Here is a 24,652-nt window from a genome sequence, read left to right on the forward strand (position 1 = left end):
CAAAATAGAACTCCATGCAAAAACTTAATTGACGTTCTTAAATATTCTGTGATATTGCATTGCTTAATACTTCGCAATTTGAATGACTAGTGCTCTTTAAAAATAAATGTTGCTGAAGGACTATTATCTTTATGGTCAATATTACTATACATTTTCTGTCTGCGAATGGTGCTGAACCAGTGTGTATTGTAGGAGTGCCACCTAAAAGTAATTTATTCTGCATCCCCCTCTCACCTGGAACTGACCACCTGTCTCAGGTACTTCCCAGGTTGTCTCTTTGTCTACCCAAGGAACACATGTGTCCCTTATCTAAGTGAGCGTAGATGTTCTAAGAGTTGTACTGAGCCCACACCAGACTCTTGGAACCTGTTGATCAGATGCTGAATGTTATGTTATGTTACTTGGCATTTATATAGCGCCTTATATATCATTAGTATGACCTCAAAGCGCTGGTAGGTTGAACGCCCTCGGGAGCCGTAGTTGTGGTCAGTAGAGTGGGAATGTGTTGTAGGGTGCCTGGGTGCACCAGATATGTGTGCAGCTGCTGTAATTACCGGATGGTAGCTGCCTCCTAGCGTTAGGTGTGGGTTTGAGGCTATCAGTTAGATGTGTGCAGTCTGGTGGGTGGAGCCTGATTTAGGCCTGGAGGATGCGTATGTGAACAATTACTCGGAATGTGCTCAGCTAGCTGCGTTTTATAGGGTGACGAGGTGAACATGGGGTCGTGTTCGTATGTGGACATCTAGGTCGGATTAGTCAGGGGTATAGCTGTGTTCTAGTTGAATGATGGTGTATAGTAGAGAGTAAGCATAGTGATGTGATGTGATGGTTATATTTAAAGTGCCCGAGACCAGGCACGTGAACAGGGTGGCGGAGAGGAGAGTGACATACAGACACATGGAGACAGCGTGCTTGGCTTACAGCGACGGGGGGGATACAATATCAAGCAACAGGAGGGAAATGGGGGTAGGCTAACATTTACATTAGTGTTTCATCCGCTCTGTCTGATTCCGTCCAGTCCGTCCGTTCCATCCTCTCTGTCCATTCCATCATTCTGTTCGTTCCTTGCCCTCCACCCACTTCTTCCATTCCATTCACTCTATCCATTTCATCCACTCTGTCCATTTAGTGTGGCACATGCCATCCCTCACAGCTCTATCTAGATGTGACGCAGGCTAAAGTTGACACTTTCATCCAGCTGTGGTGCAGGCAAAAGTTCACGACTCCATCTAAGTGTGGCACATGCTATTGTTCACATTTCTGTCTAGGTGTGGCGCAGGCTGTGGTTCACAATTCAATCTAGGAGCGGCACATGCTATCATTCACACTTCCATCTAGATGCGATGCAGGCTATAGTTCACAATTTCATCTAATTGTAGCTACAGCTAAAGTTCATGATTCCATCTAAAGTTAAAGTTCATAATTTCATCTAAGGGTGGCACATGCAATTCTTCACATTTCTATCAAGATGTGACGCAGGCTAAAGTTCACAATTTCATCCAGCTGTGGGTCAGGCTAAAGTTCACGACTCCACCTAAGTGTGGTACATGCTATCATTCACATTTCTTTTGCGGTGTAGCACAGGGCGAAGTTCACAATTTAATCTAAGTGTGGCACCGGCTAAAGTTCATGATTCCATCTAGGTGTGGGAAAGGTGGGGTTCACAAATCCATTTATGAGTGGCACGAGTTATTGTTCACATTTCTATCTAGGAGCGGCTCATGCTATAATTCACATTTCTATCGTGATGTGACGCAGGCTAAAGTTCACGATTCCATTTAAGTGTGGCACATGCTATCAATCCCAATTTACAATTTCATCTAGCTGTGACGTATGCTAAGATTCACACTTTTATCTAAGGGTGGTACATGCTACCATTCACATTTCTATCTAGATGTGACGCAGGCTAATGTTCATGATTCCAACTAAGGTTAAAGTTCTTAATTTCATCTAAGGGTGGCACAGGCTAATGTTCACAATGTCATCTAAGGGTGGCACATGCTATTATGCACATTTCTATCAAGATGTGACGCAGGCTAAAGTTCACAATTTCATCAAGCTGTGGGGCAGGCTAAAGTTCACGACTCCATCTAAGTGCTATCATTCACATTTGTATCTAGGTGTGGCACAGGGCAACGTTCACAATTTCATCTAAGTGTGGGGCAGGCTGCATAAAGAAAGGAATAAAAGAAAATATCTTCATTATGATTTAGTTAAAACAAGTCAACCTTACAAATAAAACAACAGAGCTCAGGGGCAGCGAGTGTCACTCCCACCATTTTAGAACATGCTGCCTGCTTAGCCTATGCAACCCAGCAAGTCACACTGGCAACTATTGCAAAAGACAGAGGGCACCCCACAAGGGTTCTTTTACCACTAAATGCTAGACCGGGACTTGGAAGTCACCAATTCCATTTGAGGTTACTGTATAAGTGGAGTGCGAAGACCTAGGCCCTCATTACGACCCTGGCGGAAATCGCGGTGCAAAATGCACCATGGAGCACGGCGGAAAGCTGCCGATAGCGCCATGGGGGTTGGCGGATTTTCCGCCCCATTCCGACCTTGGCGGGGCGGTAAATCCCCATTCCCCATTTTACCCTTCCCCATTCCCATTTTTGCCCCATAGGGTATAATGGGAGTGGGGAAGGCGTTAATTACGCCACCTCAAAATACGGTGGCGTAATTAACGACAAGGTCCCGTAGCGCCATGGATTTCTCCGCCCGGAAAAACCAGGCGGAAAACGCTCCATGGCGCTACGGAAACTCGTAGTAGGGCGGACGGGTCCGCCGCGAATAACGCTGGCGTAAACCCACTCCGCCAGGGTCGTAATGAGGCCCCTAGTCTTTTGGTTACTTGTTGGTGCTCAGATGACTCAAAGCCTCCTACTTAGGAAGTTACATTGGAGAGTCAGCACCAGAACAAGACCCTTTCCTTAAAGTCACTGAGGAACAGATGGACGATTGCTGTGAGAGCCACTGAGAATGTCTTTAACTGAGGACCAGAGAGACATGACACCCAGATACACGCAAGGGGACAATATGTCCGGATGTGCTTCAGGGACTTCAACCTGAGTAAGACGACCATAGGAAGGCACCAGTTTGAGAGATTCTTGGAAAAATTCCACCATCACCCAAAAGCCAAGAGGTGTTACTTTCTGCTACTTCCGATGCGCAAAAAACCCTAAATGAACCTTTCGAGGCAACATCAAACTTCCAGTCTCACTATGTCCCTATACAATGAAATTCTTCCTCAGCTATCGAGTCCTACTTCACAATGTCCCATATCAGCTACAAGTGATCCATAATAAACCACCTAGTTTCATTTTAAGCCTCAAGCCGAGAGATCCAGAAATCACATCATGCCAACACTAGTATCTCTAAATTGGATCCCTGTAAGAGCAGGGATTGACTGCATAGAACAAGCAGTAAGGAATGCAATGAAGTTGAACGTATTGTTGAAAATATCTAGATTTGAATGTATCCCTGTCTGTGTTATTTCATTGTACTTTTTCGATCTGATCTGGCGAGTACCTTGTTTCTTGCACAGCCTTTCAGTATTATCCTCCCATACTCCCTGTAAGTGATGAACTTGCCAATTACCAATGGGGGTCCTGGGAGTCCCTCTGCCAGACATTAGTCCTGGTTATGAGAGACATACCCAGAGTCTTTAGCTCACTATCTTTCACAGAGAAGACTCTGGGTACGTCCCTTGTAACCAGGACTAATGTCTGGCAGAAGGACTCCCAGGACCCCCCTTGTCAATTTGCATATTTAAGTAACTTTGGGTCTCACCCTAAGTTACTAGGGGAATCCAGACGTGGACCCCTTGCTCACTATTCTTAGAGAGGCACAGCTCCTCCCTACTGATGAGGTCCAACCAGACCGAAACACGTGTCTGGGGATGCTGTTGGTACTCTTGTTCAGAGGAGAATTGCCTATCATTTCGGTGCTGGACTGCCCCAGGGCAGGACAAAGACGGATATGTTTGGGATATTTCTTCTCTGTGAAAGATAGTGAGCTAAAGACTCTGGATAAGTCCCTTGTAACCAGGACTAATGTCTGGCAGAGGGACTCCCAGGACCCCCCTTGTCAATTTTTTTTAGTGATGAACTTGCCTGCAGCTCTTCTCTCAGCTCCAAGCTGCTGACATGTGCTGTAGTTCTGTGAAACTACATCTCCTGGCAACAGCAGTCCTCTAAAACATGTCGATGGCGCATTAGCGCCGGCACGTTTGAAGAGGCCGGTTGTCTCTGGGAAGTATAAAGTACCCATCCATTCTCGGCATGCTAGTTGGTTGACTAGAGAGTGCTGTGTGTTTTGTTCATGATTGTTTTTTGTGTGAATTAACTGGGGCTTTTTCGCTCACGTTAATCTTTGAACTAAATACAATTTGAATGTTCTATCCCGCTAAGCAGTAAGCACTGCACTGAAGTTGAAAGTCTTGTTGAAAATATCAGATTTGAATTTATACCTGACCATGTTATTTCATTGTACTTTTTCGACCTGATTTGATACCTTGTTTCTCACATAGCCTTCCAGTATTATCCTCCTGTACGCACTGTAAGTGACAAAGTTGCCTGCAGCTCTTCTCTCAGTTCCGAGTTGCTGACTTGGGCTTTAGTTTCTATGAAACTACATCTCCCAGAAATACCAGTCCTCTAAAACACATCGGCAGCGCATCAGCACTACCACGTTTGAAGAGGCCGGAAGAGGCCGGTTGTCACCGGTTTGCATCCAGTGGGCTCCGGGCACAACTCCCCAGAAGTCCTTGTTGTGTAAGGTATTATTTCCTTTACTGTTACACTTCCCAACAAAGTATCATGCAAAGTATTAACGAGGTAAATGAGGAACTTCACTCCTCCACCAGCATACAGCGCACTCCTCACTCTATCCCCTTTCAAGGAAAACTTGCTATCATAACTGAGAAATATAGCAGTCTAGACACTGTATCTGGCTCACTGTCATCTTTGCATGTCTGGGTGCCTTCTCCCCCACCCGGACTCAGGCACACAAATGGGAACAGCTATGGAACAGATGACTGCAGCCCATCAACTTTTGCCCTGCTCCACGATTCTATCTGATGATGTGGACATGCTGTTAGGTAACCACTTCATTTCTCCACCCTTACCAGCTATAATTCCTACTACTAACAACCAATCTGACACTAGCTTTGCTCCCCGTGCCGGCATAGATGAACTGGATTATACCTCCCGCTCTCAGGGCCATCCTCTATGCTTCTCCCTGTTAAACACCAAGTCCCTTCTTCAACACGGATCTTAAATAGACGAGCTATTTTTAAATTCTGCTCCTGACATTCGGACAGTGACGGATTGCTGGCTGAATGACCCTAGCCCTTCAGAGGCCACTTTGGCTGTTTAAGCCAACTACCACATGTTTCGGGCGACCGTCAAAGGAAAAGAGGCAGGGGTTGCCATTTTCTGCAATTAACTTCTGAAGTGCCATCTGACTCCCTGTAAATCACCCGATGAATGTGAAAGTCTTGAGGTGAAACTGAATATTAAGCATAAAGCCTCCATGATCATTGTTGCCATCTACAGATCCCCCAAAGCCATGTCCTCTTTTGTGGGGAAATGTATTGGCCTTCTTAACAGGTTAACTAAAGCCAACACATCTGTTATCGTTCTTGGCGACTTCAACCTGTGGGCACACGACTATTCTGACAAACTAGCTACCTCCTTACTGACAACTCTTGATCCTATAGGGTATGTCCATTAGGTGAATGGACCGACACACGTAGGTGGGCACACTATTGACTAGATTCTTTCTCACTGTTTACCTTTGACTTATCCGTCTCTGCGTGCCTGTGGTCACATCACCATCTAGTGTCCTCTCATGTACACCCACCGGCTCTCCCTCGCAAAATCAATGATGACCCTAGACTTGTGAAAAAGTCAAGAAATCTAAACAAGATCACTGCTGATAAACTATCAACCATTCTTAAACCAAAACTAAATTGTCTTGAGATGTTTCATAATGCAATAGACTTGGTCATCTCTGTCACGAAGATGTTGAACAAAGCTGTTAATTCCTTAGCTCCACCCCAAACCAGAACAATTAAACCAGATACTAACAAGAATACATGGTTTAATGAGGCCATCCTTGATCTTAGACATACTAAAAGGGCAGCAGAAAGAGAATGGCGTAAATCCCCCTCTCCACTTACACTCTCCCAATACAAACAAACAGCACGGAATACGAATGCCACCATTACTGCAGCAAAGACTGATAGCTTTAATAACAGCATCATACAGGCCAATCTAATTCTAAAGAGTTGTTTATGATCCTGAGGGAACTTGAAGGCAAGGCGTCCGTGGGGCTAGCACCCAACAAAAATTCAGCTTGGTGTCAAGGAGTTCCTGATGAATTGAAACTTAAAATTGCCAGACATCAGCAATCCAACCGTGATCAAAGAAAGGCTAGCCTCCCCACCTTGGAGTCCCCCCCCCCTACGAGTGACTCCAGTCCCACTATTACCAATTAGTTATTTTTACCCCCTGTAGCGAGGAAGAAATGTCTAAGGTTATAGGTGCCATGAAACCCACATTCTGTCGTGGTGACACATGCAAAACCTGCCCCATCTACCCCAGCATTTTATAGGCTGCCTGGATATCCTAGTTCTCTAGGTAACGGAACTGGTGAACTCTTCGCAGAAGGCCATGTCCCCCAGTTTCTGAAAGAAGTCTGGATCACCACCCTCTTGAAAAAGAAGAACCTTGATCCCTCCCTGGCAAAGAAGTATTGGCCAATCACTAATGTTCCTTTTTTGCTAAAAATCTTAGAATTATGAGTGCGCTCATTATTTCTCCTGCTGTTCTTTCTGTCAGTCTGCCTGTAGTGAGGGGGGCAGGAGTTTGATTTTTATTTTTCTTCTTCAGTCCCCCCTCTGGTCAACTTGTCGACCATACCACCAAGCAACATTCATGGTCTTTCTGTCAGCATCTCTGTCACTTCTATGAGTTGTCCATAATAGCTCACATGCTCATCGAGGACCAGCACATGTAGGCGTATGCTCCTTCCGTGTTGCACCACTCCCTCTTCCCTTCATACTTCCTCGAGTCACAGGGATTGTCCACCTTCGTTACTGCTGGAACCACACTGCTGTCTTTTCCCTTAGTCCAGCTCTTCATTTCATCATGACTTCTATCGCTCCTCCTATGCTCACATCCATCAGTATTTGCATTCCGATCTCTTCTTCTGCTGTTCTCTTGCATCTTGCAATGTATCTTGATCTTGCACAGTGAAGCTGCGCGCAGTAGTAGTTCTTCAGTTATCACCTTGAATCCATCAGCCAGCCATGATGGCATTCATGGCCATGGGTGGAGACGCTAGCCAGTTCTTGTCTTTCCCTGTTCAAATGTGTTTTCTGCTGAACCGTCTGTGTGCTGGCACTTCATCCAATGTTGCTTCTTGTCTTGCTCGAGAAGTAGTTCCCCCCTATGTACACTCCTCAGTCTGTTTCTCTTCTTCTTTGTTTGGGCTTTTGGTGCTTTGTTCGGTCATCTCTTCTTCCTTCTGTTGATTTCCATCTTGGGAAGTCGTCAGGCCTCACGTCCTCCTTGGGCACCACCACCAAGGGCATGCTGATGTGCACCAACGAACAGTCTCCTCCCCAGTTCGGTGGCAGTTTCTCTTGAGCTTTAGATCCATATGCTCAAATGTAGTCCATATGCACTGCTGTTCCTGGTCTCATCTCCCTACTGATCTCAACCTTCTTGCATCCAGCATTTTCATCCACTTCTTTTCACTGTTGTGCTCGTAACATAAGGCCGGTGCCTTCAGTGTATTTATTGGCATAGGCCCTTTTTCATTCTCCACTCAAGTCACCATTTTCGCACTCCTGTTCCACTCTGTTAGGCACTTGTAATTTTTTTCTTGCAGCTTGTTCACTGGTGCGTTGTGATGGTCAGTGCTTCTCTTCCTACAGTCTCCATCTTCACAGCCATTATTAGCGTACACGTGTCCATGGATCAATATCTGTTGTCTTTCCCAGGAACCATGTTCTACTCCTCTCTCCTTTACTCTTGTCCATGGGCATGTCAGTTCCTTCTGTGTGCTAGTCTCTGTTTCTTCTGTCTGTGGCCCCTCTGTTACATACTGGTGTCCTTCAATGAGCTGCCAGTAGTTGTTCATCATGAGTAATGTCTTGATGTAATCTTCTTTCATAGGGGAATGTCTCTTTTGACATCAATCTCAATGTTGCAGTCTTCCCTTGGAATATTCTTCACCTTTGAAACACTTTGGGATACATTGGCGTCGTGCTTTGCTGTATGTATTTCTGTTGCAATCTATTTTCTCAAGGCACTCAAGGCATAGGTGATTAAAGAGCAGACAGTACAGTTCTCCCCAGTGGTGTCCCTACCAATCTTGTACATGTGTGTTTATCGCTAGTTACTTGTGCTATGTGTGAGGTGTATGTTTACTCCCTTTGTGTCTGTATCAATACTGCGCTTACCTCTCCTTACCTTGGCAGCAGTGTGTTCCCTTCCCTCTGACAAAGTAGGCCTTCCTGCTTGGGTCAGGGAAATGTTAGTAGGGGGTACAGCGATAATGCTCACTGTTACATATAATTTTCAAAGGACCACCCCTCATTATTCCGCTGAGCATTAACAGTCCTGTCATAATGATAAGAGTCCTTTTTATCTTGCCCATAACCACTTACACTGCTGGATCCTTGCAGCTGATGAGATGATAAAGTTGCCCACCTGAAAATCGCAAGAAAGGCATTAATAGGTTAGTATTTGTCAGTACCCTCAAGCTCTGAGAACTAAACAATCACTGAGGGCAAAAATGAAACCTCCGCCCGGACATTTCTTGTTGAGTGTTTCTCTATGTGGGTAGGACAGTATATGCACTGTATTCAAGTTGGGGAAAGGTTTGGGCAAGGTATTCAATGGAAGCAAGGAAATATACTCCATGGAAACGTGCTCTAGGGCGTCTAGGTTTTCTGATATAGTGGGCAAGTTGAGTGGGAAAGGCTTCAGGGTGATTAGTGTAGGTAACATCAAAGAAATTGCCAACACAATTCTAACAACATACATACGAAACAACCTGCATGTGCGAGGAAAAGAGAGAGAACAAAACAGTGTTACAGCTGTCGGGTGCACAAAATATCATTTGAAAATTATTTCAGCATACTATGTACACAGGAGTGTCGGTCCCTATTCTAGCTATTTGTGTGCCTAGGACCATAGGATGGCCAGGTTTCCCTAATTCAAGAGTGTTCGTGCTGTCTTGCAGTTCATGAAAATCTGTTGTCTTGGCTCTGTTGATTGTTGCGCCCTCATTGCCACGGTGTCCACTGCTTTGTAGGGCTTGATGCCTTACACATCTAACAAGGTCTGTCATAAGGGCAAAATGTCGCACTCTAGTCCCTATTCATTGGATTTTAGTTGTCGGTTGTCTTCAGGCCTTCCCTGGGTCCATTGTATCTGGCGAGAAATGAAAATAAAGCGTTTGAGACCTGATAACTGACATATTCTTCAATTTCTTGACCTAACTTCTCTGCTCTACTCTCACACTATTCAGTGTCCTAGTGGGAGGAGCCATGAGTAAATTCATGCACCGTCCTGTCACCACCTGGTGGGTGTTAAATGGTAGTCGGACCCTAACTTGTTGTACAGTTCAAAATTCACCTGGAAAATGAGTAGACAACCACTATCCTGTAGCTGTATCTTTAACACATCTGGGTCATATGCACTTAATTTAGGTGAAGATATTCATGACACACATGATCACGTGGATCATATACACGTGATTTATGTTTAGGTGGTGGTGTACAAATGGGCCTTTGAGTCTTTGTATTTACTGTACTTTAAGCTATTTATAGAGCGCGCCTTTGACCCGGGGGCATAAGGCGCTGACAAGCTAAACAGGGAAACAGCAAGGTGGTAAATCTGTCAGATACAGTGGCTGTGTGTCTAAATTAAGAGGATCATTTTCCTTAATAAAGAGAATCGCAGGGTTTTTAGATCTTTCTTCTATGGCTCCTCTCACAACTCTCAGGGTGTGAACCGCAGTGAACTGCTGGCACTTTAAGCTGGTACTAATGAAATTTGCTATCATGTATCCGCTACCTGTCCCCCCCTTTTTTTTTAAAATCCCAACCGTCACAATTTACTCACATGCCCTCTGTCCCACCACATTGCCACTTGTTAAACCCTAGTCTATTAAATAGTCATTTATTTAAGACTAGCATTGCATTACTCCACTACTTTCATTACTGCTGAAGATAGACAATATATTTCCCTCATCAGGATTTACTCCCAAATTTTAATAGAACCATTATTCTCCAATTCGTGCAGCAATTACCCCTTTCCCCATGTGTGTTGGCTAAGGCATTTGTGCCAGTGCTGTGTTTGAAAGCGCTAGTGGCATGACTACTTTCACTGTGTTATTCTGTCGCAAAAAGGTGTCTGTTGTTGACATTGATCATCCACTCTTTACCCAGAGTTCTCTCCTCCCGTGGTGCAGCCCCTTGCAATTTCATAATGTGTTTCTCTAGTGGATTGTTGTACCCTGTTCCCATCACCATGTCCCTCACTCCTTTCAGGGGTGTGCTCTCTCCTCCAGTTTCTGTGCTGTGTTCCAGTGCCAATTGTGAGGGCAACTAGCTTTTCTTCCTGTGTCAGTGTTCACGGTCAACTAGTTTTGCTGCGTGTGCTTAATAATGTGATGGCAATCGTGCACCCCCAACCGTCTCACTTGTCCTGCCTTCCCTCAGTCTCACTACAGCATTTCCTAACCTCTTGACCCCATCAGGCTGATCGATAGTTAGTGAACCATCAATGAAAGGTACGCCTCCCCCTCAAGTGCACCTTCCTCCACCTTGTGTGCCTCATTTAATTGCTCTGTGTTATTTGTGTATGCATGGGCCCAGTCTCCTTGCTGAAGGATGTGTGCTCAGAATGTAGCTGAGTTTACTGTCTTGCAATGCACTTTAGGCACCCCCTCTGTACTGTGCACCCTCAATATACCTAAACAAGCTTCCTTAGTTTCAGCATGTGTATGCCTGGTGTTGAACAAGTTATTGCTTTGTTTGTGAATAAAATGGTCATATCAAGTCTGTTCATGATGTCACAAAAGTTCATTCCCTGATGCATGACCTAGTTGCCCCACTGTTACCCAGAAAAGAAAATGTTTTGTTACCTATCACCACCCCTATGCAATTGTCCTCCGTAGGATTGAGTGTTTGTGAGTGTGTGTGTGTGTGTGTGTGTGTGTGTGTGGCAGAATGAGACACATCAAATTTGTCTGGGGGCCATCCTATTACATGTATGACAATCCATTCTCTGTGAAAGGGTTGTTCCCCACCATTGTAACCCCTCCAAGTCGTCTAACCGGTACTATTGCTATGGTATCCGTGGGCTCCATTGTGTCAGTGTTCTGTATGTGTGATTACTGTTGTATAGTCCCCCTGGATTGTGATGCATGGAAGTCCTGGGGTAATGGTGCTGTCATGTGGTGTCTGTGTCTGTACCTGTAGTGGTGAAAGTGCCTGTGTTGGTGCTTGTGGTTTGCTGCTGCTGGCCCTGGGCACAATAATTTCCCTGTGCCCCTGCATACTATTGTCATCCCAGCTCCCCCATCTTTTGCTTTTCTCCCCCACAATGACAGGTTCTTGAAACATGTCCACACTGCCCGCAGATTCATCCCGGTGGTGGCTCCCTCCCTTCCATATCCCATGCAAGCTGCTCCACTCCTGACTGAGCCTCTTCCATGTCTGGCTGTGCTGTATTGTTCAGTCCTTCTCTCCTCCTCCCATCTCTTCCTTTCCCATTCCAGTGCCACCCACTCACTGGCCACTTTTATGGCCCGCTCATCCTCCTGCTTTTTGTGCCCATTCCCTTGCTAGTCTTTGTAATTGCAACTTTCTCTGTTCCCTTTCTGCTAGCTCATGTTTTTCTTGCTCTGCTATCTCTCTCCTCTTCTCTTTTCCCTCAAGTTCCCTTCCCCTGTTCTCTCTCCACTCCTTCTCTACCCTCTCCCTTTCCTTCAGTTCCCTTTCTATCCCTTCTCCATGCTCCTTCCCCATAAACTCCCACTTTTCCTTCCTCCTCCATCTCCTCTCTTCCCTTTCCAGTTCCTCCATTCGCTTCCTGTCTCTCTCCCTTCTCTCTTCTTCCTCCATTTTGTTCTGCCCAGTCAAGCCTTTGCGCTCCTTCTCCCCACTCTCTATTGCTGTGGTTACTCCTTGCAACTCCCCTGTTATCTTCCCCTTAATTTTGAAAAAATGAAAACGTGTGCTGCTAGTGGGTTGTTCTGCACACTCCTGTTTGTTCTCTTTAGTGTATGGTGGTGCTTTGCTTGTGAAGGTTGAATTTCTATCTGCTGCTTTCAGTTCTCTCATGGGACACATTCCTTGCTCATCATCTGTGTCACCAAATATTGCACTCCTGGAGGTGCAGAAAGGTGAAACCCCTCTTCCCTCAGCTCGTGCTGGTTCAGCATCTGCTGACGCCTCACCACTTTCCTTTTCTTCATGCGCCACAGTTCAACTATAGCCAGGCGCTTTTTCAGCTTCTTTCCCGTGTAAGTGCTGTGTATGTGTCAGTAGCAATTGCTGCAGGTCTCTGGAGAAGCTGCCTGTGGGTGGCTATGGTCTTATATATTTGCCTTCTGAACTTTTGAACCATTGTACACTATGTTCTGCTAACTTATCTTGGCATGGGTGTCATGGGTATCAGGCAGGTAGTTGGGGCAAGCTGGGTGTAGGCTTGGCAGGCCTGGCATAGGCACACAAAGAACCCATAACAAATCCCTCCCTTCATTCCTTCCTAGTGTTTGCAGTAACTTCCTGGTTACAACTTCCTGTTGCCAAACAGGAAGTGCATGATAGCTCATGAGCTTTCTAGTGTTTGGGTGTGGCTGGCTATATAAGCCACACCCAAGATTCTTCCAGTGCTTCGTGTTGCTTACTGTGAGCTGTATCAGCAACACATTTGTTGTGTTCTGGATCAGCCAGCATCTGCTTACCTCCTCCGGATCATCCTGTTTCTGCTTACCTGCTCCGGATCATCCTGCTTCTGCTTACCTGCTCCGGATCATCCTGCTTCTGCTTACCTGCTCCGGATCATCCTGCTTCTGCTTAGCAGCTCTGGATCATCCTACTTCTGCTTACCCGCTCTGGATCATTCAGCTTCAGCTTACCTGGTTCTTACTCCACGCTGCAGCTATCTCCAGTCAAGAGGGGACTTCTACACCGGCACCTGTAAGAACAAAGAAGAATAGCTTTAACACGCGCACATCAGTAACGCTGCGCATACTCACCGAATCTTTCCGCAATGCTGGAATCCAGGTTAGTTGCACGAGCGCACAAACCCCTGTAAGAAAGAAGAGACATAAGTCATTGCGCTCGCTCCGATAACGCAGACACTTATTTCACTGCGCTCTCTCTCTCTCTACGCGGTGCATACTTACCAAAAGCCTCCGTGCAAACTTACCTAACCACCAAGTCTCAGTAGTGCTGAACCCGGACTCGAGGCGCTAATACCACATAATTTCTCCTGCAAGGAAAAGGAAGAGACATTACCAGGCGCGCTCGAATTGAAGGCGCTGCACAAACCTCCCAGCGGCTAGCTTCTACACGCAGCACTACTCACCCACAAAAATACCGCCAAACAAAGACAATATGGACAATTTTGGACACTCAACATTCTCCGCGCAACGTTCACTTGTGGGAAGGACTTTCTAGCCAGTGAAGAAACTGGGGCCTTGAACTCTCGACCTCGCTGTGAAGGCATAAAACAGCGTTTGGCATCTGAACTCAGCCTACAGACATTGGCACCAATCACATGAGTGAATCGCGCCCCTGCAAATGCAGGATGGAGTGCACACCCTACTAAAGATCAAGGTAAGCCCATAGGGGGACATCACATCACACAGTAAAGAGAAGGGAAGGGTCCAGGGGAACCGGGGGAATTCAGGTCTGAGTGAACACCTTGTATTTGACAGGTATTCCTCCGGGTGAAACAGGGGAAGTGAAGACTCTGGGTCAAGGGAGGCTTGTCCATCGCTCCTGAAGAGACTCAAGTGAGTGTGACAATGGGGGCTGTGTCCTACATAACAGTTAAATGGGAGTCATTTCCCTTCTATTCCTAAATGCATTATGTGACACCGTTTATCTCACCTCAAGTTAAGAATTTCGACAATCTGCTGTTCAGGGAGCAAAAGTTAAAAGATCATTTAACATTTTAAAATTTCTATGAGCCTTCTTGGCTCTGCACCTAAACCAGTATACTCCATGTACAGCCCATCTTCACCAAACCATTGCTTTCTCCGGCAAACCCCCACAATCTTGCGCATGTGCCTTGCGCACACAGCCTCTGGGTCACCTCATCTGCCTCTCCAAATCCACACCACTAGCTCTTCACCATCAAAACTCTGGGTCCTATGCATCAATCTAAAGGGGGGGGTCACCAAACTAAAATCACAGTACAAATGAACAGACAAGTGCGCATACACAGAACAATAACCCATTGCTTCCAATCCCACACAACCCCACAAAGATCCCAAAATGAAACCCCACAATCCCCACAGCTGTATTCCCACTTCACCTAGAGTGGAATATACGTCATTACCCAATTCTCTTTCTATAGTTGATCTGCACCTGCCGCGGCGCCTGATGTGTGATATGTCATGGGTTTTGACCCATGTTGAATCAATAGACTGGGTAGATGTGGGGATGAGCTGTCGCCGCCCATTATTCTATCCCAGAACAAACTAAATCAATAGACTGGGTGGATGTGGGGATGAGCTATCGCCGCCCACATTCACGCCAGAATAGGAGAACTGCGCAGTTGGCACGAGACCACTCCAAAGATACAACCTTCTTGTGGGGGGTTCCACATCACCACTCTACTGTGGGGATGCCATCAAAACAATGTTAAGCAAGGGTCCTATACTATCAAGCAAAAGACCACTCTATTGAAATGCAGTAGTTCAAGACAACTCAAAAAAATGCATGCAGTACCCGCTTTGGACTCAAGGCGGTGCTAGCGGTCTAAACTCTGACAGGAGAACTGCTACTTCAGAAGCTAATCAGCCTTCTGTGACAATTGGGACTTCAAAGCTTGTTAGGTAATGGAAGATCTAACCACCTGCTGTTCCCAGAGACAATCTGATTTGATTAACAGGCCAAAAGGCTGGGAAACCTTCTCACCTCAGAAAGCCCGGGATATCACATGGTCATGCTAACCAAATGCAAAGTGGCCCCCTGGTCTGTTGACCTCAGCTTGCTGGAGCCCACACAAAAGACCTTTTCCCTTGAATAGGATATGGTGATTTTGACTGTTTCCTGTCAACAAAGATCTGCCAGCCAGGAGAGACATGTGATCACTGGCATCCCCAAACTTTGGGGGCGGACTCAAACACTGCAGTACTTTGAATTGAAAGCAAATATATATTTTACAGAAATACTGAGAACTCTTGGTAACCAGATGATAGAAATGTGAAATTTGGGGATCCTTAAAATGAAAACTTTGCCCACAATTCAAGCCCAAACTCCAATTTGTGTGATGTTCTGGGGCAAATCCCCGCTATTTATTGATACTACGACTCTGTGTTTAAGCTAGAGGCATGGGAATTTACTGGAGTATGTATGGACAGGCCGTGTATATGTGTATAATTTTTAATGAAAAACCAATGTTGCATAACCCACTAAAATCGAAAATAAGTTGCCATTTCTTTACATAAGCTCCTAGAAACGCCAGAGTCGGAACAGTGCCTACCTCATGTGATATATGATGTGTGTAGGTGATGTAAAAACAACTGTGTAGTTGGGAAAGATGTATTTGGATCAAATATAGATTTGTGTGTAAAGATGACAGGGGAGGGCCCTCTGGCCATAAAATCTACCTCATCACTCTGACTCACAACTCAGTTCCCCCAATCAAGGGAAAAGGAAAGCTTGGCCAATGATAAATTGAGAGAGGGGCTGGCTTAGTGATGCTGCGCACACACCCACTTTCTAAACACATAAAAGCAGACAGTGCAGGACAAGTGGGGATCCCTTTTTCACTTTCCGCGGGACGCTCTGCCGGGAGACTTCAGACTTCAATCCATCAATCTTCAGAGACCAAGACTTTACTTCAGAATTTGTAAAGAACAGGCCTAACCCACAAGCTGAGTTCTCTTCAGCAGGCCTCAAAATCATTTTCAGACTATTCACAGCCGGGCTGAGCTGTTGATTCTGGCCTGAAACCCTGCGCCAGAAAGATCCAGAAGCAGTGCTGTACCCAGAGAAAGCAGAGACACCCAGAAAGCAGACCAGAGATCCAGAGAACCACAGGCCGCTGTATCCGGGGAGCTGACCCAGACACTGTGAGCAGAACCGGTGCATGACAGACCCAGCAGAGCGGAGCTGACCCAGGCGCTGCGCGCAGAGACCGTCCGTGGTGAGGGAACCGCAGCCAATCCTGTCCCGATCCGTGGCGAGAACCAGTCCTTTCAAAGCTAGGAGTGAGTACTTAGATCAGATTGTGACAGAAATAAGCTCTTAGTTAAAATAATTTAATCCAACTATTTTAATCTGATTAGAACTGTCTCCTAGAAATCGTGTCACCTGTCATTTTCAAAGCTGTCACCTGTCAATTTGAGTTACTTTAAATCCGAAAAACTTGGTTTAACTTTCCTCTGAAAGCTTAGAATCTCAGCTTTCCAACGCACCTAGAACCGACTTGCTACTCCTTATACTTTTGCCGTAATCGCGATTCACGCACTCGCGAATTGTGCCGCGATTTGCGATTTAATCTGATTTCTTTACCTGTAAAAAGATAGCAGCTTTTTGCTTTCCTTTGCTAAAAATTAGCTTGCCTCTTAATAACCATCCCTGAATCATTGCTAAAGTGAGCCTGAGCTCATCCCAAGTATCTCTCACTCACCCTGAACCTCCTAAAGGGAATTAAAAGCATTTTCAGCATATTTCTCACTTCATTGCCACCCCATTCAAAGCACTTGGGCCTGTGTTTTAAAACTCATACCTGTTTTCTCTAAGCTTGCTGGGGTGGGAATAGAATTTCATATTGTATTTGATTGCATTCCTGAGAACTGTGTGTGTTACTTCCATCTCCTTGCATTGCATATAGGGGGGAGGGGGTGAATTGCCACCAGGGGAAAAGTGAACATATGATATCTTGTGAAACCATATTAGTTAGTTTCTGTACTGTATTTTCATTCAACATTGCATCCATTTGAAACCATAAAAGTATTTTCGCTGCCTTATCCATCCTACACCAACTCCTCATTGATTATAAAGAAGTGTGCTAGTGTCAGATTACCCATTGTTGATTAACATTATATTTATAAGGGCGATATCGATTATTAATTTATTATAAAAGCGTGGTATCTATATTTTGTTTTATTTCTCAAATAAACCTTTTAAACTTGCAAAACAGAACTACTTCTTGGCTCAGTGGGGTCAGGGGGATTCTAAGAGAGGGGTGTTATATAGGGGTAGTCATCCAGAACTCATGAACTGGACATAAAGATATATCAATAAGGGTTTCCATTCAGTATCCCAGACTAGGCATTGACTTAGCCGTAGTGTTGAATTGAATCCTATGACAAAGTGGGGGCTCGAGCCGGGATATTCTGGGTTAGATTTACCATTTGTGCAGATTAATACAGTGTGCCAGCTGACCAGATACACATATCCGGTCGGATCACCACGCTGTGTTACGCTGTAAAGCACTCCTCAAAGGAACGCTCTAAGGAAACGGTCTGTTTTGCAAAAATAAAATACTAATTTCTGTAAGTTAGGACGGAAATCAATTTCTAGAATGATGACCTTGGTAGACATGAAAATAGCGAGGGAGCACCTCTTACATAAGCTATTTGTGAGAGGTGAGTGGACTCATCAGGACCAAACGGTCTGGTTGCAGGCAATCGCGCAACAGGTCACTGAAACAGGGTCAGGTATATGGAGAGATCAGGGTCCCCTACATGTGGCCCTGAGTGAACTATATATGGCCCCTAAAGCCAAAGAGGAACATAACAAGATTTCCAGGATAGCGGCATACTTGTACCTGTATATGGGAGTCATACAGAATAAATGTGCTGAAGGCCATGATCTGGCAAATAGGCAACAGATGGCGTTAGAGAAGGCCCAATCTGACCTGGTCTCTTCTGAGCAGAGGCTGCAGAGGAGCCAGGAGTCAGAAAATGAGAGCAGAAAGTATCTCATTAGAATCAAAGAGGACATGTGTATCCTGCAACAGGAAAAGTCTGACCAGGATACCAGATTTCTGGCCTTGCAGAAGGAGTACCAAGAAGGTTTGGACTCCCTCCTGCAGAGCCAGAAAAAGCTGGAGCAACAACTAGACTTTAAAAGGGCATGCACAGAGCAGGTAGCCACCCTGCAAATTCATCTAGATAGAGTGAAGGCAGAGAGCAACAAACTGATTCTGAAAGACCTGGATACCCAGGCAGAGTTTGATGAAGAGCGCCAGAAAGCTGGTGCCTTTCAAAGGCAGAGGGACGACCTGGCGTCACAAATTCAGGCTCTTGGTCAGGAAAGGGACACCTTAGGCCAGGAAGTCTGCCATTTAAAAAGAAAAATGGAAGAAAATCACCTGGCCCTCCAGGGACTGGGTGACCTCCAAAATGAAAACCAGAACTTGTTAGAGCACAACAGGAGGGTGGAGGAGGCTCTGGCAAGAAAGGAGCAGGCCAGTAGGGAAGGGACTCAGGAGATAACCCTCCTGCAGCAAAGACTGGCCCAGTACTCCAGGACCAACCAGGAGGCACAGAGAGAAAATGAGGCTCTCTGTCAGCACAATGATAGGCTCCAGAAACAGGTAGCCATGCAGGAGAGACTGATAGAGTTTAGTAAGGCCTTAACTGAGGAACTGAAGGCGCAGGCTCTTGCATTGCAACAGGGAGCAGGGGCTGATAGAGACGAGGTTCGCTGGGAAAGGGAAGTACCGGAACATAACCTCGGGAGCCCTAGTACCGGAGGCCTTCATCTCTCTCAGTCCCTGGACTCTGCCACCCCCATGTCCCCTGGCGCACATGAGCACCGGGCCACAGGGATCGCAGATTACTATCCAGCCAAAAGCATGGGGCTCATAGGCCAGTACCTCCCAGGAATGGATGGGCGGGTATCCAGGTATGGGCACCCAAGCACAGTGCAATTTAGTTGGGAACCCCAGGAGAGTAGGCCCATTAAGGGCATCCTGAAAACCTCTGCCCAGTTAGGTCAGTGGGGGGGATACCCAGCAAATCTTGGTAGCAAGGAGGGATCTGAAGACTCCTCTGAGTGTCACAGGACACAGGAGACCAGGCCCCACATTCTGCCAGCCATTCCCAGGCTCGCAGAATCTGGGAAAACCTGGAAGATCAGACGGGCACCTAGGGAACAACGCTTCGGAGTCAGAGGATGAATGGACCAGGGTTACCCGAACCAAAAAGGCCAATAAGGCAAAAAGGGCCTTGCTTAAGGACCCATTGAAACAAATAAAGGCAATAAGGAGTGTCATCACGCCTTATCATAAGAACGCCAAGTATTCCGTTTGGGAACACTTGGAGCTCTATGAGCAAATGATGGAGACTTAACATTTGAAGGACAGCCAAAACTGTATTCAATATGTAAAGTGGACCTTCTCACCAGAATACTCCAGTTTCTTTGCGGGGCTGGAGGATCAAAACCATTCAAGGTGGTCCACATACAGGGCGGCCATCTTGAAACATTTTTCTGTGCACAGAAATCCTCAAGAGGCTCGCAAGGCAGCCTACAATTTGCAATGTGGGGAGGATCAGGCCCCACAAGAGTTTGTGCAAGAATTAAAGCGTGCTTTTGCGCAGACCACCAGAAGGGTGTGCACGGATAGCAGAGAATGTATTAATACGTTTTTCCATACCTTACCCAAATACATAATGACCCAGCTTGTGAGAGATTTTCATGAGAAAAGATGTTTAGACTGGGTCATTGAACAGGCTACCCGGATCTATGAGGTGCAGAAGCCTATCGAAAATAAAAATAACGCGCCGAAAAACCCCAGAACCAACAGCACCCCTGCTGCTGCCAAGGTGGCAGAGGTAAAGGTTGCCCCCGTTTTAGATTTGGAGATGGGGGGGCTTAAAAACCTGCCTGCACCAAATAATTCACAGCCCAGAAGGCCCTCGGGCCAGTCACAGACAGGGAGTCGAGGAGGTAGTCCCACAAATGGGGTCCCCCGCTCCCCTGACTATGTAAGTCCCCGCTACAAGGGAATCCGACCAATCCTGGGTTATGTGTGGACTCCTCCAGCCCAAGGGGGGGGATCCAGCCAAGCACCTGACCCAGGGAACTTCCCTCCTAACTTCCCCCAGGAGGGCAGAAATTCACCAAATCCTGGGCAGAACTTTTTTCCCGGGTATCCACCCAATTTCCAACCCCAAAACCATCCATCCTTCTTTCCCCAATTCCCTGAGCCCAGACAACCTAATCCAGGAGAGGGGAAGCCAAGGGTGGAGGGGTACCCAAATCTTCCCAATCCGGGGTATTACCAGAGAAGGGATAGCTACCCTTCCCGGGATCAACCCAGGGGAGAAAATAGAGCCCCGTATCAGCCTGAGCGGGTTTCACAACTTGAGCGCCAGGTCCAAAATATGGCACGGGATCTGGGTCACATACTGAGGACTCAACAGAACCCTCAGATGAGCATGCCACCGCAGAATGCCCCAAACTCTGGTCCTGGTGCTCCAGAACAATGACGGGGGCAGCACCCCGATAACCCACCGGTTCCCAGGGAGGAGGCACAAGGGGAAGGGGGGTGTAAAGCCTTGGAGGAAGCTTCCTTCCCAACTTGTAAACAGCCCCTGGAAAAACAGGAACCGGAAACAAAATCTCCTGCCCCTGAAAGCCTGCCTTCCAAGGAGCAGAGGGGGGGTAGGAGAAACAAAGGACCCAAACAGACCCACTTTGTGGAGGAGGTACAGGTCTTCCAATTTGAGGGAGAGGGATCCTCAGAAGATCCTGGGAAAAGGATCTTCTCCTTCAGAGATGGGGGAACTCCTCCCAAGGAAAAATGGGTCCCAAGGGATGTCAATTCAGACTGAGGAGATGTGGAGACTGAGCTACCGCCACCCATCATCTCATCCCAGAACCGACAATACCGAAATCCCGTGGTTCAAACCCATCCTGGTGACTGCCTCCAAAAAGGGGGGGGTGGCCCAGAACCAGAGCCAGGGGAACCCACAATGGCTCTGATCTCCAGTTGCCAACTTTTTCTTTCAGATTCCCAAGGCTCTCCACAAAATTCTGCCCAAATCTCTTCGCTAGCAATGTCCAAAACCAGAAATTTAGCCCACCAGTTGTCCAAAAATGTGCATTATCTGTGCCCCCTTGAGGAGAAGGAGCGAATATACTATGCCCCGGTACAAGTACAGGGGCAGGGTACAATTTTGGCACTGGTGGAAACTGGATCCCAATCTACCCTTCTGTCCAAAAGGGCCTTTGAGGAACTAAATGCAGGAAGGGGGGAGAATTACCGAATTCCTCTCACCTCTCTTCCTGGACAACTGCAGAACTTTGACAGGAAGGAAATTCCCGTTGAGGGAGACACAAGGTGAAACACCCGGTCATAATAGTGACTCCAGAGGGCACCCCTTGTTTACTAGGGAATGACCTCCTGAGAAGGTTGTCACCCCTAATAGATTGTGTAAACAAGGTCCTCTGGACCCAGACTAGCCGACCAATAAAATTAAAACAGAGTGTCAACCATGTTAGTTTAAACGGCACCTGCCACATGGTTGAACAAAAATCTGACCAAGTAGAATTTCACTTCCAGAACAACCAAACTTCAGACGTGACAGTAATAGCAGTAGGACCACAGACTGGGGATGGGGGTCCTCTCTATTTCTGAAAATCAACCTTCCTTCCAGTTTAAGGTGGTATTCCACACTGGAAGGAAACACCCTGAAATTCTTTACTAATCCACAATTAGAAACTCCCACTCCTATAGTCCAGAAAGATGTGAAATCAGCTCAGAGCCTGGCTGATATTCAGCAAATTGGAGAGCAGTTGTTCATCCCTGTTCAGTTAAATGATGGGAAGGACTCTGTTCTCGCTCGAGTGTGTGTGAACAACGGTAAGAGCTTCATCAGCGAAGCCATGTTCCGCCAACTCCAAAAAGATCCAGCCATTCCCACATTCAAACTGATAGACAAATGGGAAATGGACCTGGAAGCACCTAATTCCAAACATCTCCTGCCAAGCAGGTGTATGCTCAAAATCTCCATTGGCAACAAGAGCATAGTCCATAATTGTTGGGTCGTGCGAGACGTCACTACCGCCTTTTACTTAGGCAGTGACATTCTCAATCGCTTTGCCATTAGTTTGGACCTAATAAACTTCAAAGCTTGGTCCCGATTAGCAGATAATCCCATGGGCTTTGATGATCCAGAAAAAGCATTTAGGTCAGCTCAATTGCTACCTTATGCAGTTGAAATTCAGATCAAAGAGGAAGTCACCAGCCCAGAAAGGACCCGACAATTCTCCCTGGAAGTGAAAGTTAAGAGGACAAAAATTGCAAAACCCTGATGCTTATATACATCTAAATTCTTCTCTCCAACAGCAAGGGTTGGGGGTAAACCCAACACCATTAGTCAACATAGAACATGACACCATTCCAATAGAGGTGGATAACAGCGACTTAAAGAGTATTACTCTAGCCGCAGGCACCATTATTGGAATGGCGATTGATGACCGACATTTCTCCATTGATTTAGGAAATTAACTGTTAGGACTAATCCCCAAGGACTGTTTTGAGAGTGACAGTGAGGATAATACAACACCAGACAGGATTTTCACCCGGCATGGGGGGAACTTCCTGGTGTACACTTCTTGCCCTTATGGTAAGGAAGATGTGACTTGTGACTTCAGGAGGGATGAGGTGATTTTCCAGGTACATGAGGGCTGCCTTTCCCACCTGAAGCCTCCAGTCCAAATCAGCACTCTGACCAGGGACTTCTCCACCCAGCTGGAGGAGGCCGCTGAGATAGCCAAACCAGAAGTCTTTCCAGGCTTCAGGCAGATGGTGGAAGAGAGAGTCAACCTAGCTGATGCATGTGTGACTCTGGAACAGAAGCAAAAGTTGAAACAAGTTTTCTTGGATTTCCAAGATCTCTTTGCGGTAGACTCAATTGACTGTGGTCGCACCGACATCCACACCACAACAATTCCCACGGACCCTGGAATGACTCCAGTGTTTGTGAAGCAATATCGTTTGCCTCTCGCATACATGGAGTCCCTTACTGAAATAATTAAGAACGTTGAGTCCCGGGGAATAATCCGTCCAGTCCACAGCACTTTCAATAATCCGGTGCTGGGAATATTGAAGCCAAACGGCCAGTGGAGACTCTGCGCCGACCTTAGGGAGCTCAACAAACGGGTCCATACTTCCCGATGGCCTCTGCCCTACATTGACCAAGGGCTGGCCCAGATTCAGGGGTCACAGGTATTCACAGCAATAGACCTGACCAATGGATACTGGACCGTGCCTGTCAGTAGGGAGGACCAATACAAACTGGCTTTTACCTTTGGGTGCCAGCAGTGCACATGGACCCGGACTCCCTTCGGATACCTGAACTCCGGAAATTAATTTAACATTTTCCTACATAAGGCCATGCCCGACCTGGGTGCGAGGGGTAACCTGGCTTATGTAGATGATGTCCTCATCAAAAGTTCGTCTGTGGAGGAACACATAGCGGAGCTCCGTTATGTTCTGATACACAGTTGAGGGCCGCCGGAGCAAAACTTTCCTTTCAGAAAGCACAGTGGTGTAGAACCCGTGTTAATTTCTTGGGGCATGAGATTACTCCTCAGGGTCTCTGTCCCCAAGAAAAGAAAGTGGAAGCACTCCAGAAACTGAAAGATCCCACAACTCTGCGGGAACTAAGGAGCCTCCTTGGACTGACTAATTACAGCAGAAAGTTCATTGAAGGCTACGCAGAGATCACTAGACCCCTGATTCATCTCTTGAAGGGGGGGGTCAAGTGGTAATGGGGTCCAGAACAAACCGAGGCAGTAAGACAACTCAAAAGAAGCCTCTCACAAGCGCCTTGCCTAGCTTACCTTGTCAGAAACAAGGAGTTCTTCCTGGAGACGGGGTTCTCTAATACATGCTTGACGGCAGTATTATACCAGAAGCATGACAAGGTCAATAAAGTAATCTCCTATGCGAGCAAAACTTTATCCTCTGTGGAGGAAAAATTCAACGATTGTGAGAAGGCACTCCTGGCAACGCTGTGGGCATTGAAGAATTACCGCCCGTTTATCCAGGGGGAACACATCATAGTGGAGACTCCACACCAGCCTCTACAATATCTCCAAAGTGAGAGAATCCAGGCCGGAAATGTGAGTAATTCCCGAATTACTTCCTGGATTCTGTCAATGCAAGGCTTTCCTGTGGAGGTCAGATATGGCCAAAACAAGAAGAGTCCCCTCGCGCAAGGTCTGGCTGACTTGCATGATTGTGCCAGAGAAAACTGTCTCGAGGACGAAAGTCTAAAATCAAGGACAACATGGAGGCATACCTTAATTCCCCACACAAAGTCTTTGAAGAAGACAAGTGTGAGGGAATCCCCACTGTCTATGTGGATGGATGCTCTTACCATGTTGACAACGACGGGGAGAAAGAACTGGTGGCTGGCGCAG

General features: G+C 46.5%; 1 protein-coding gene across 4 annotated transcripts in view; it reads left to right on the forward strand.

The window, feature by feature from the left end:
* LOC138453113 (uncharacterized) overlaps positions 1-24,652 on the forward strand; it is a 547,753-nt gene that overhangs the window by 309,211 nt on the left and 213,890 nt on the right. Inside the window, exon 3 of one of the 4 annotated variants that reach the window (XM_069605645.1) lies at positions 4,532-4,780. The exons of the other annotated variants lie outside the window; for them this stretch is intronic. The gene's annotated coding sequence lies outside the window, so the exon portion shown is untranslated. The remainder of the gene's footprint in view (positions 1-4,531; positions 4,781-24,652) is intronic. 4 annotated transcript variants of the gene reach the window in all.

Source organism: Ambystoma mexicanum, chromosome 4p (genome assembly GCF_040938575.1).
Source record: "Ambystoma mexicanum isolate Mex_15411 chromosome 4p, UKY_AmexF1_1, whole genome shotgun sequence".
NCBI classification, from domain to species: Eukaryota; Metazoa; Chordata; class Amphibia; order Caudata; family Ambystomatidae; genus Ambystoma; species Ambystoma mexicanum.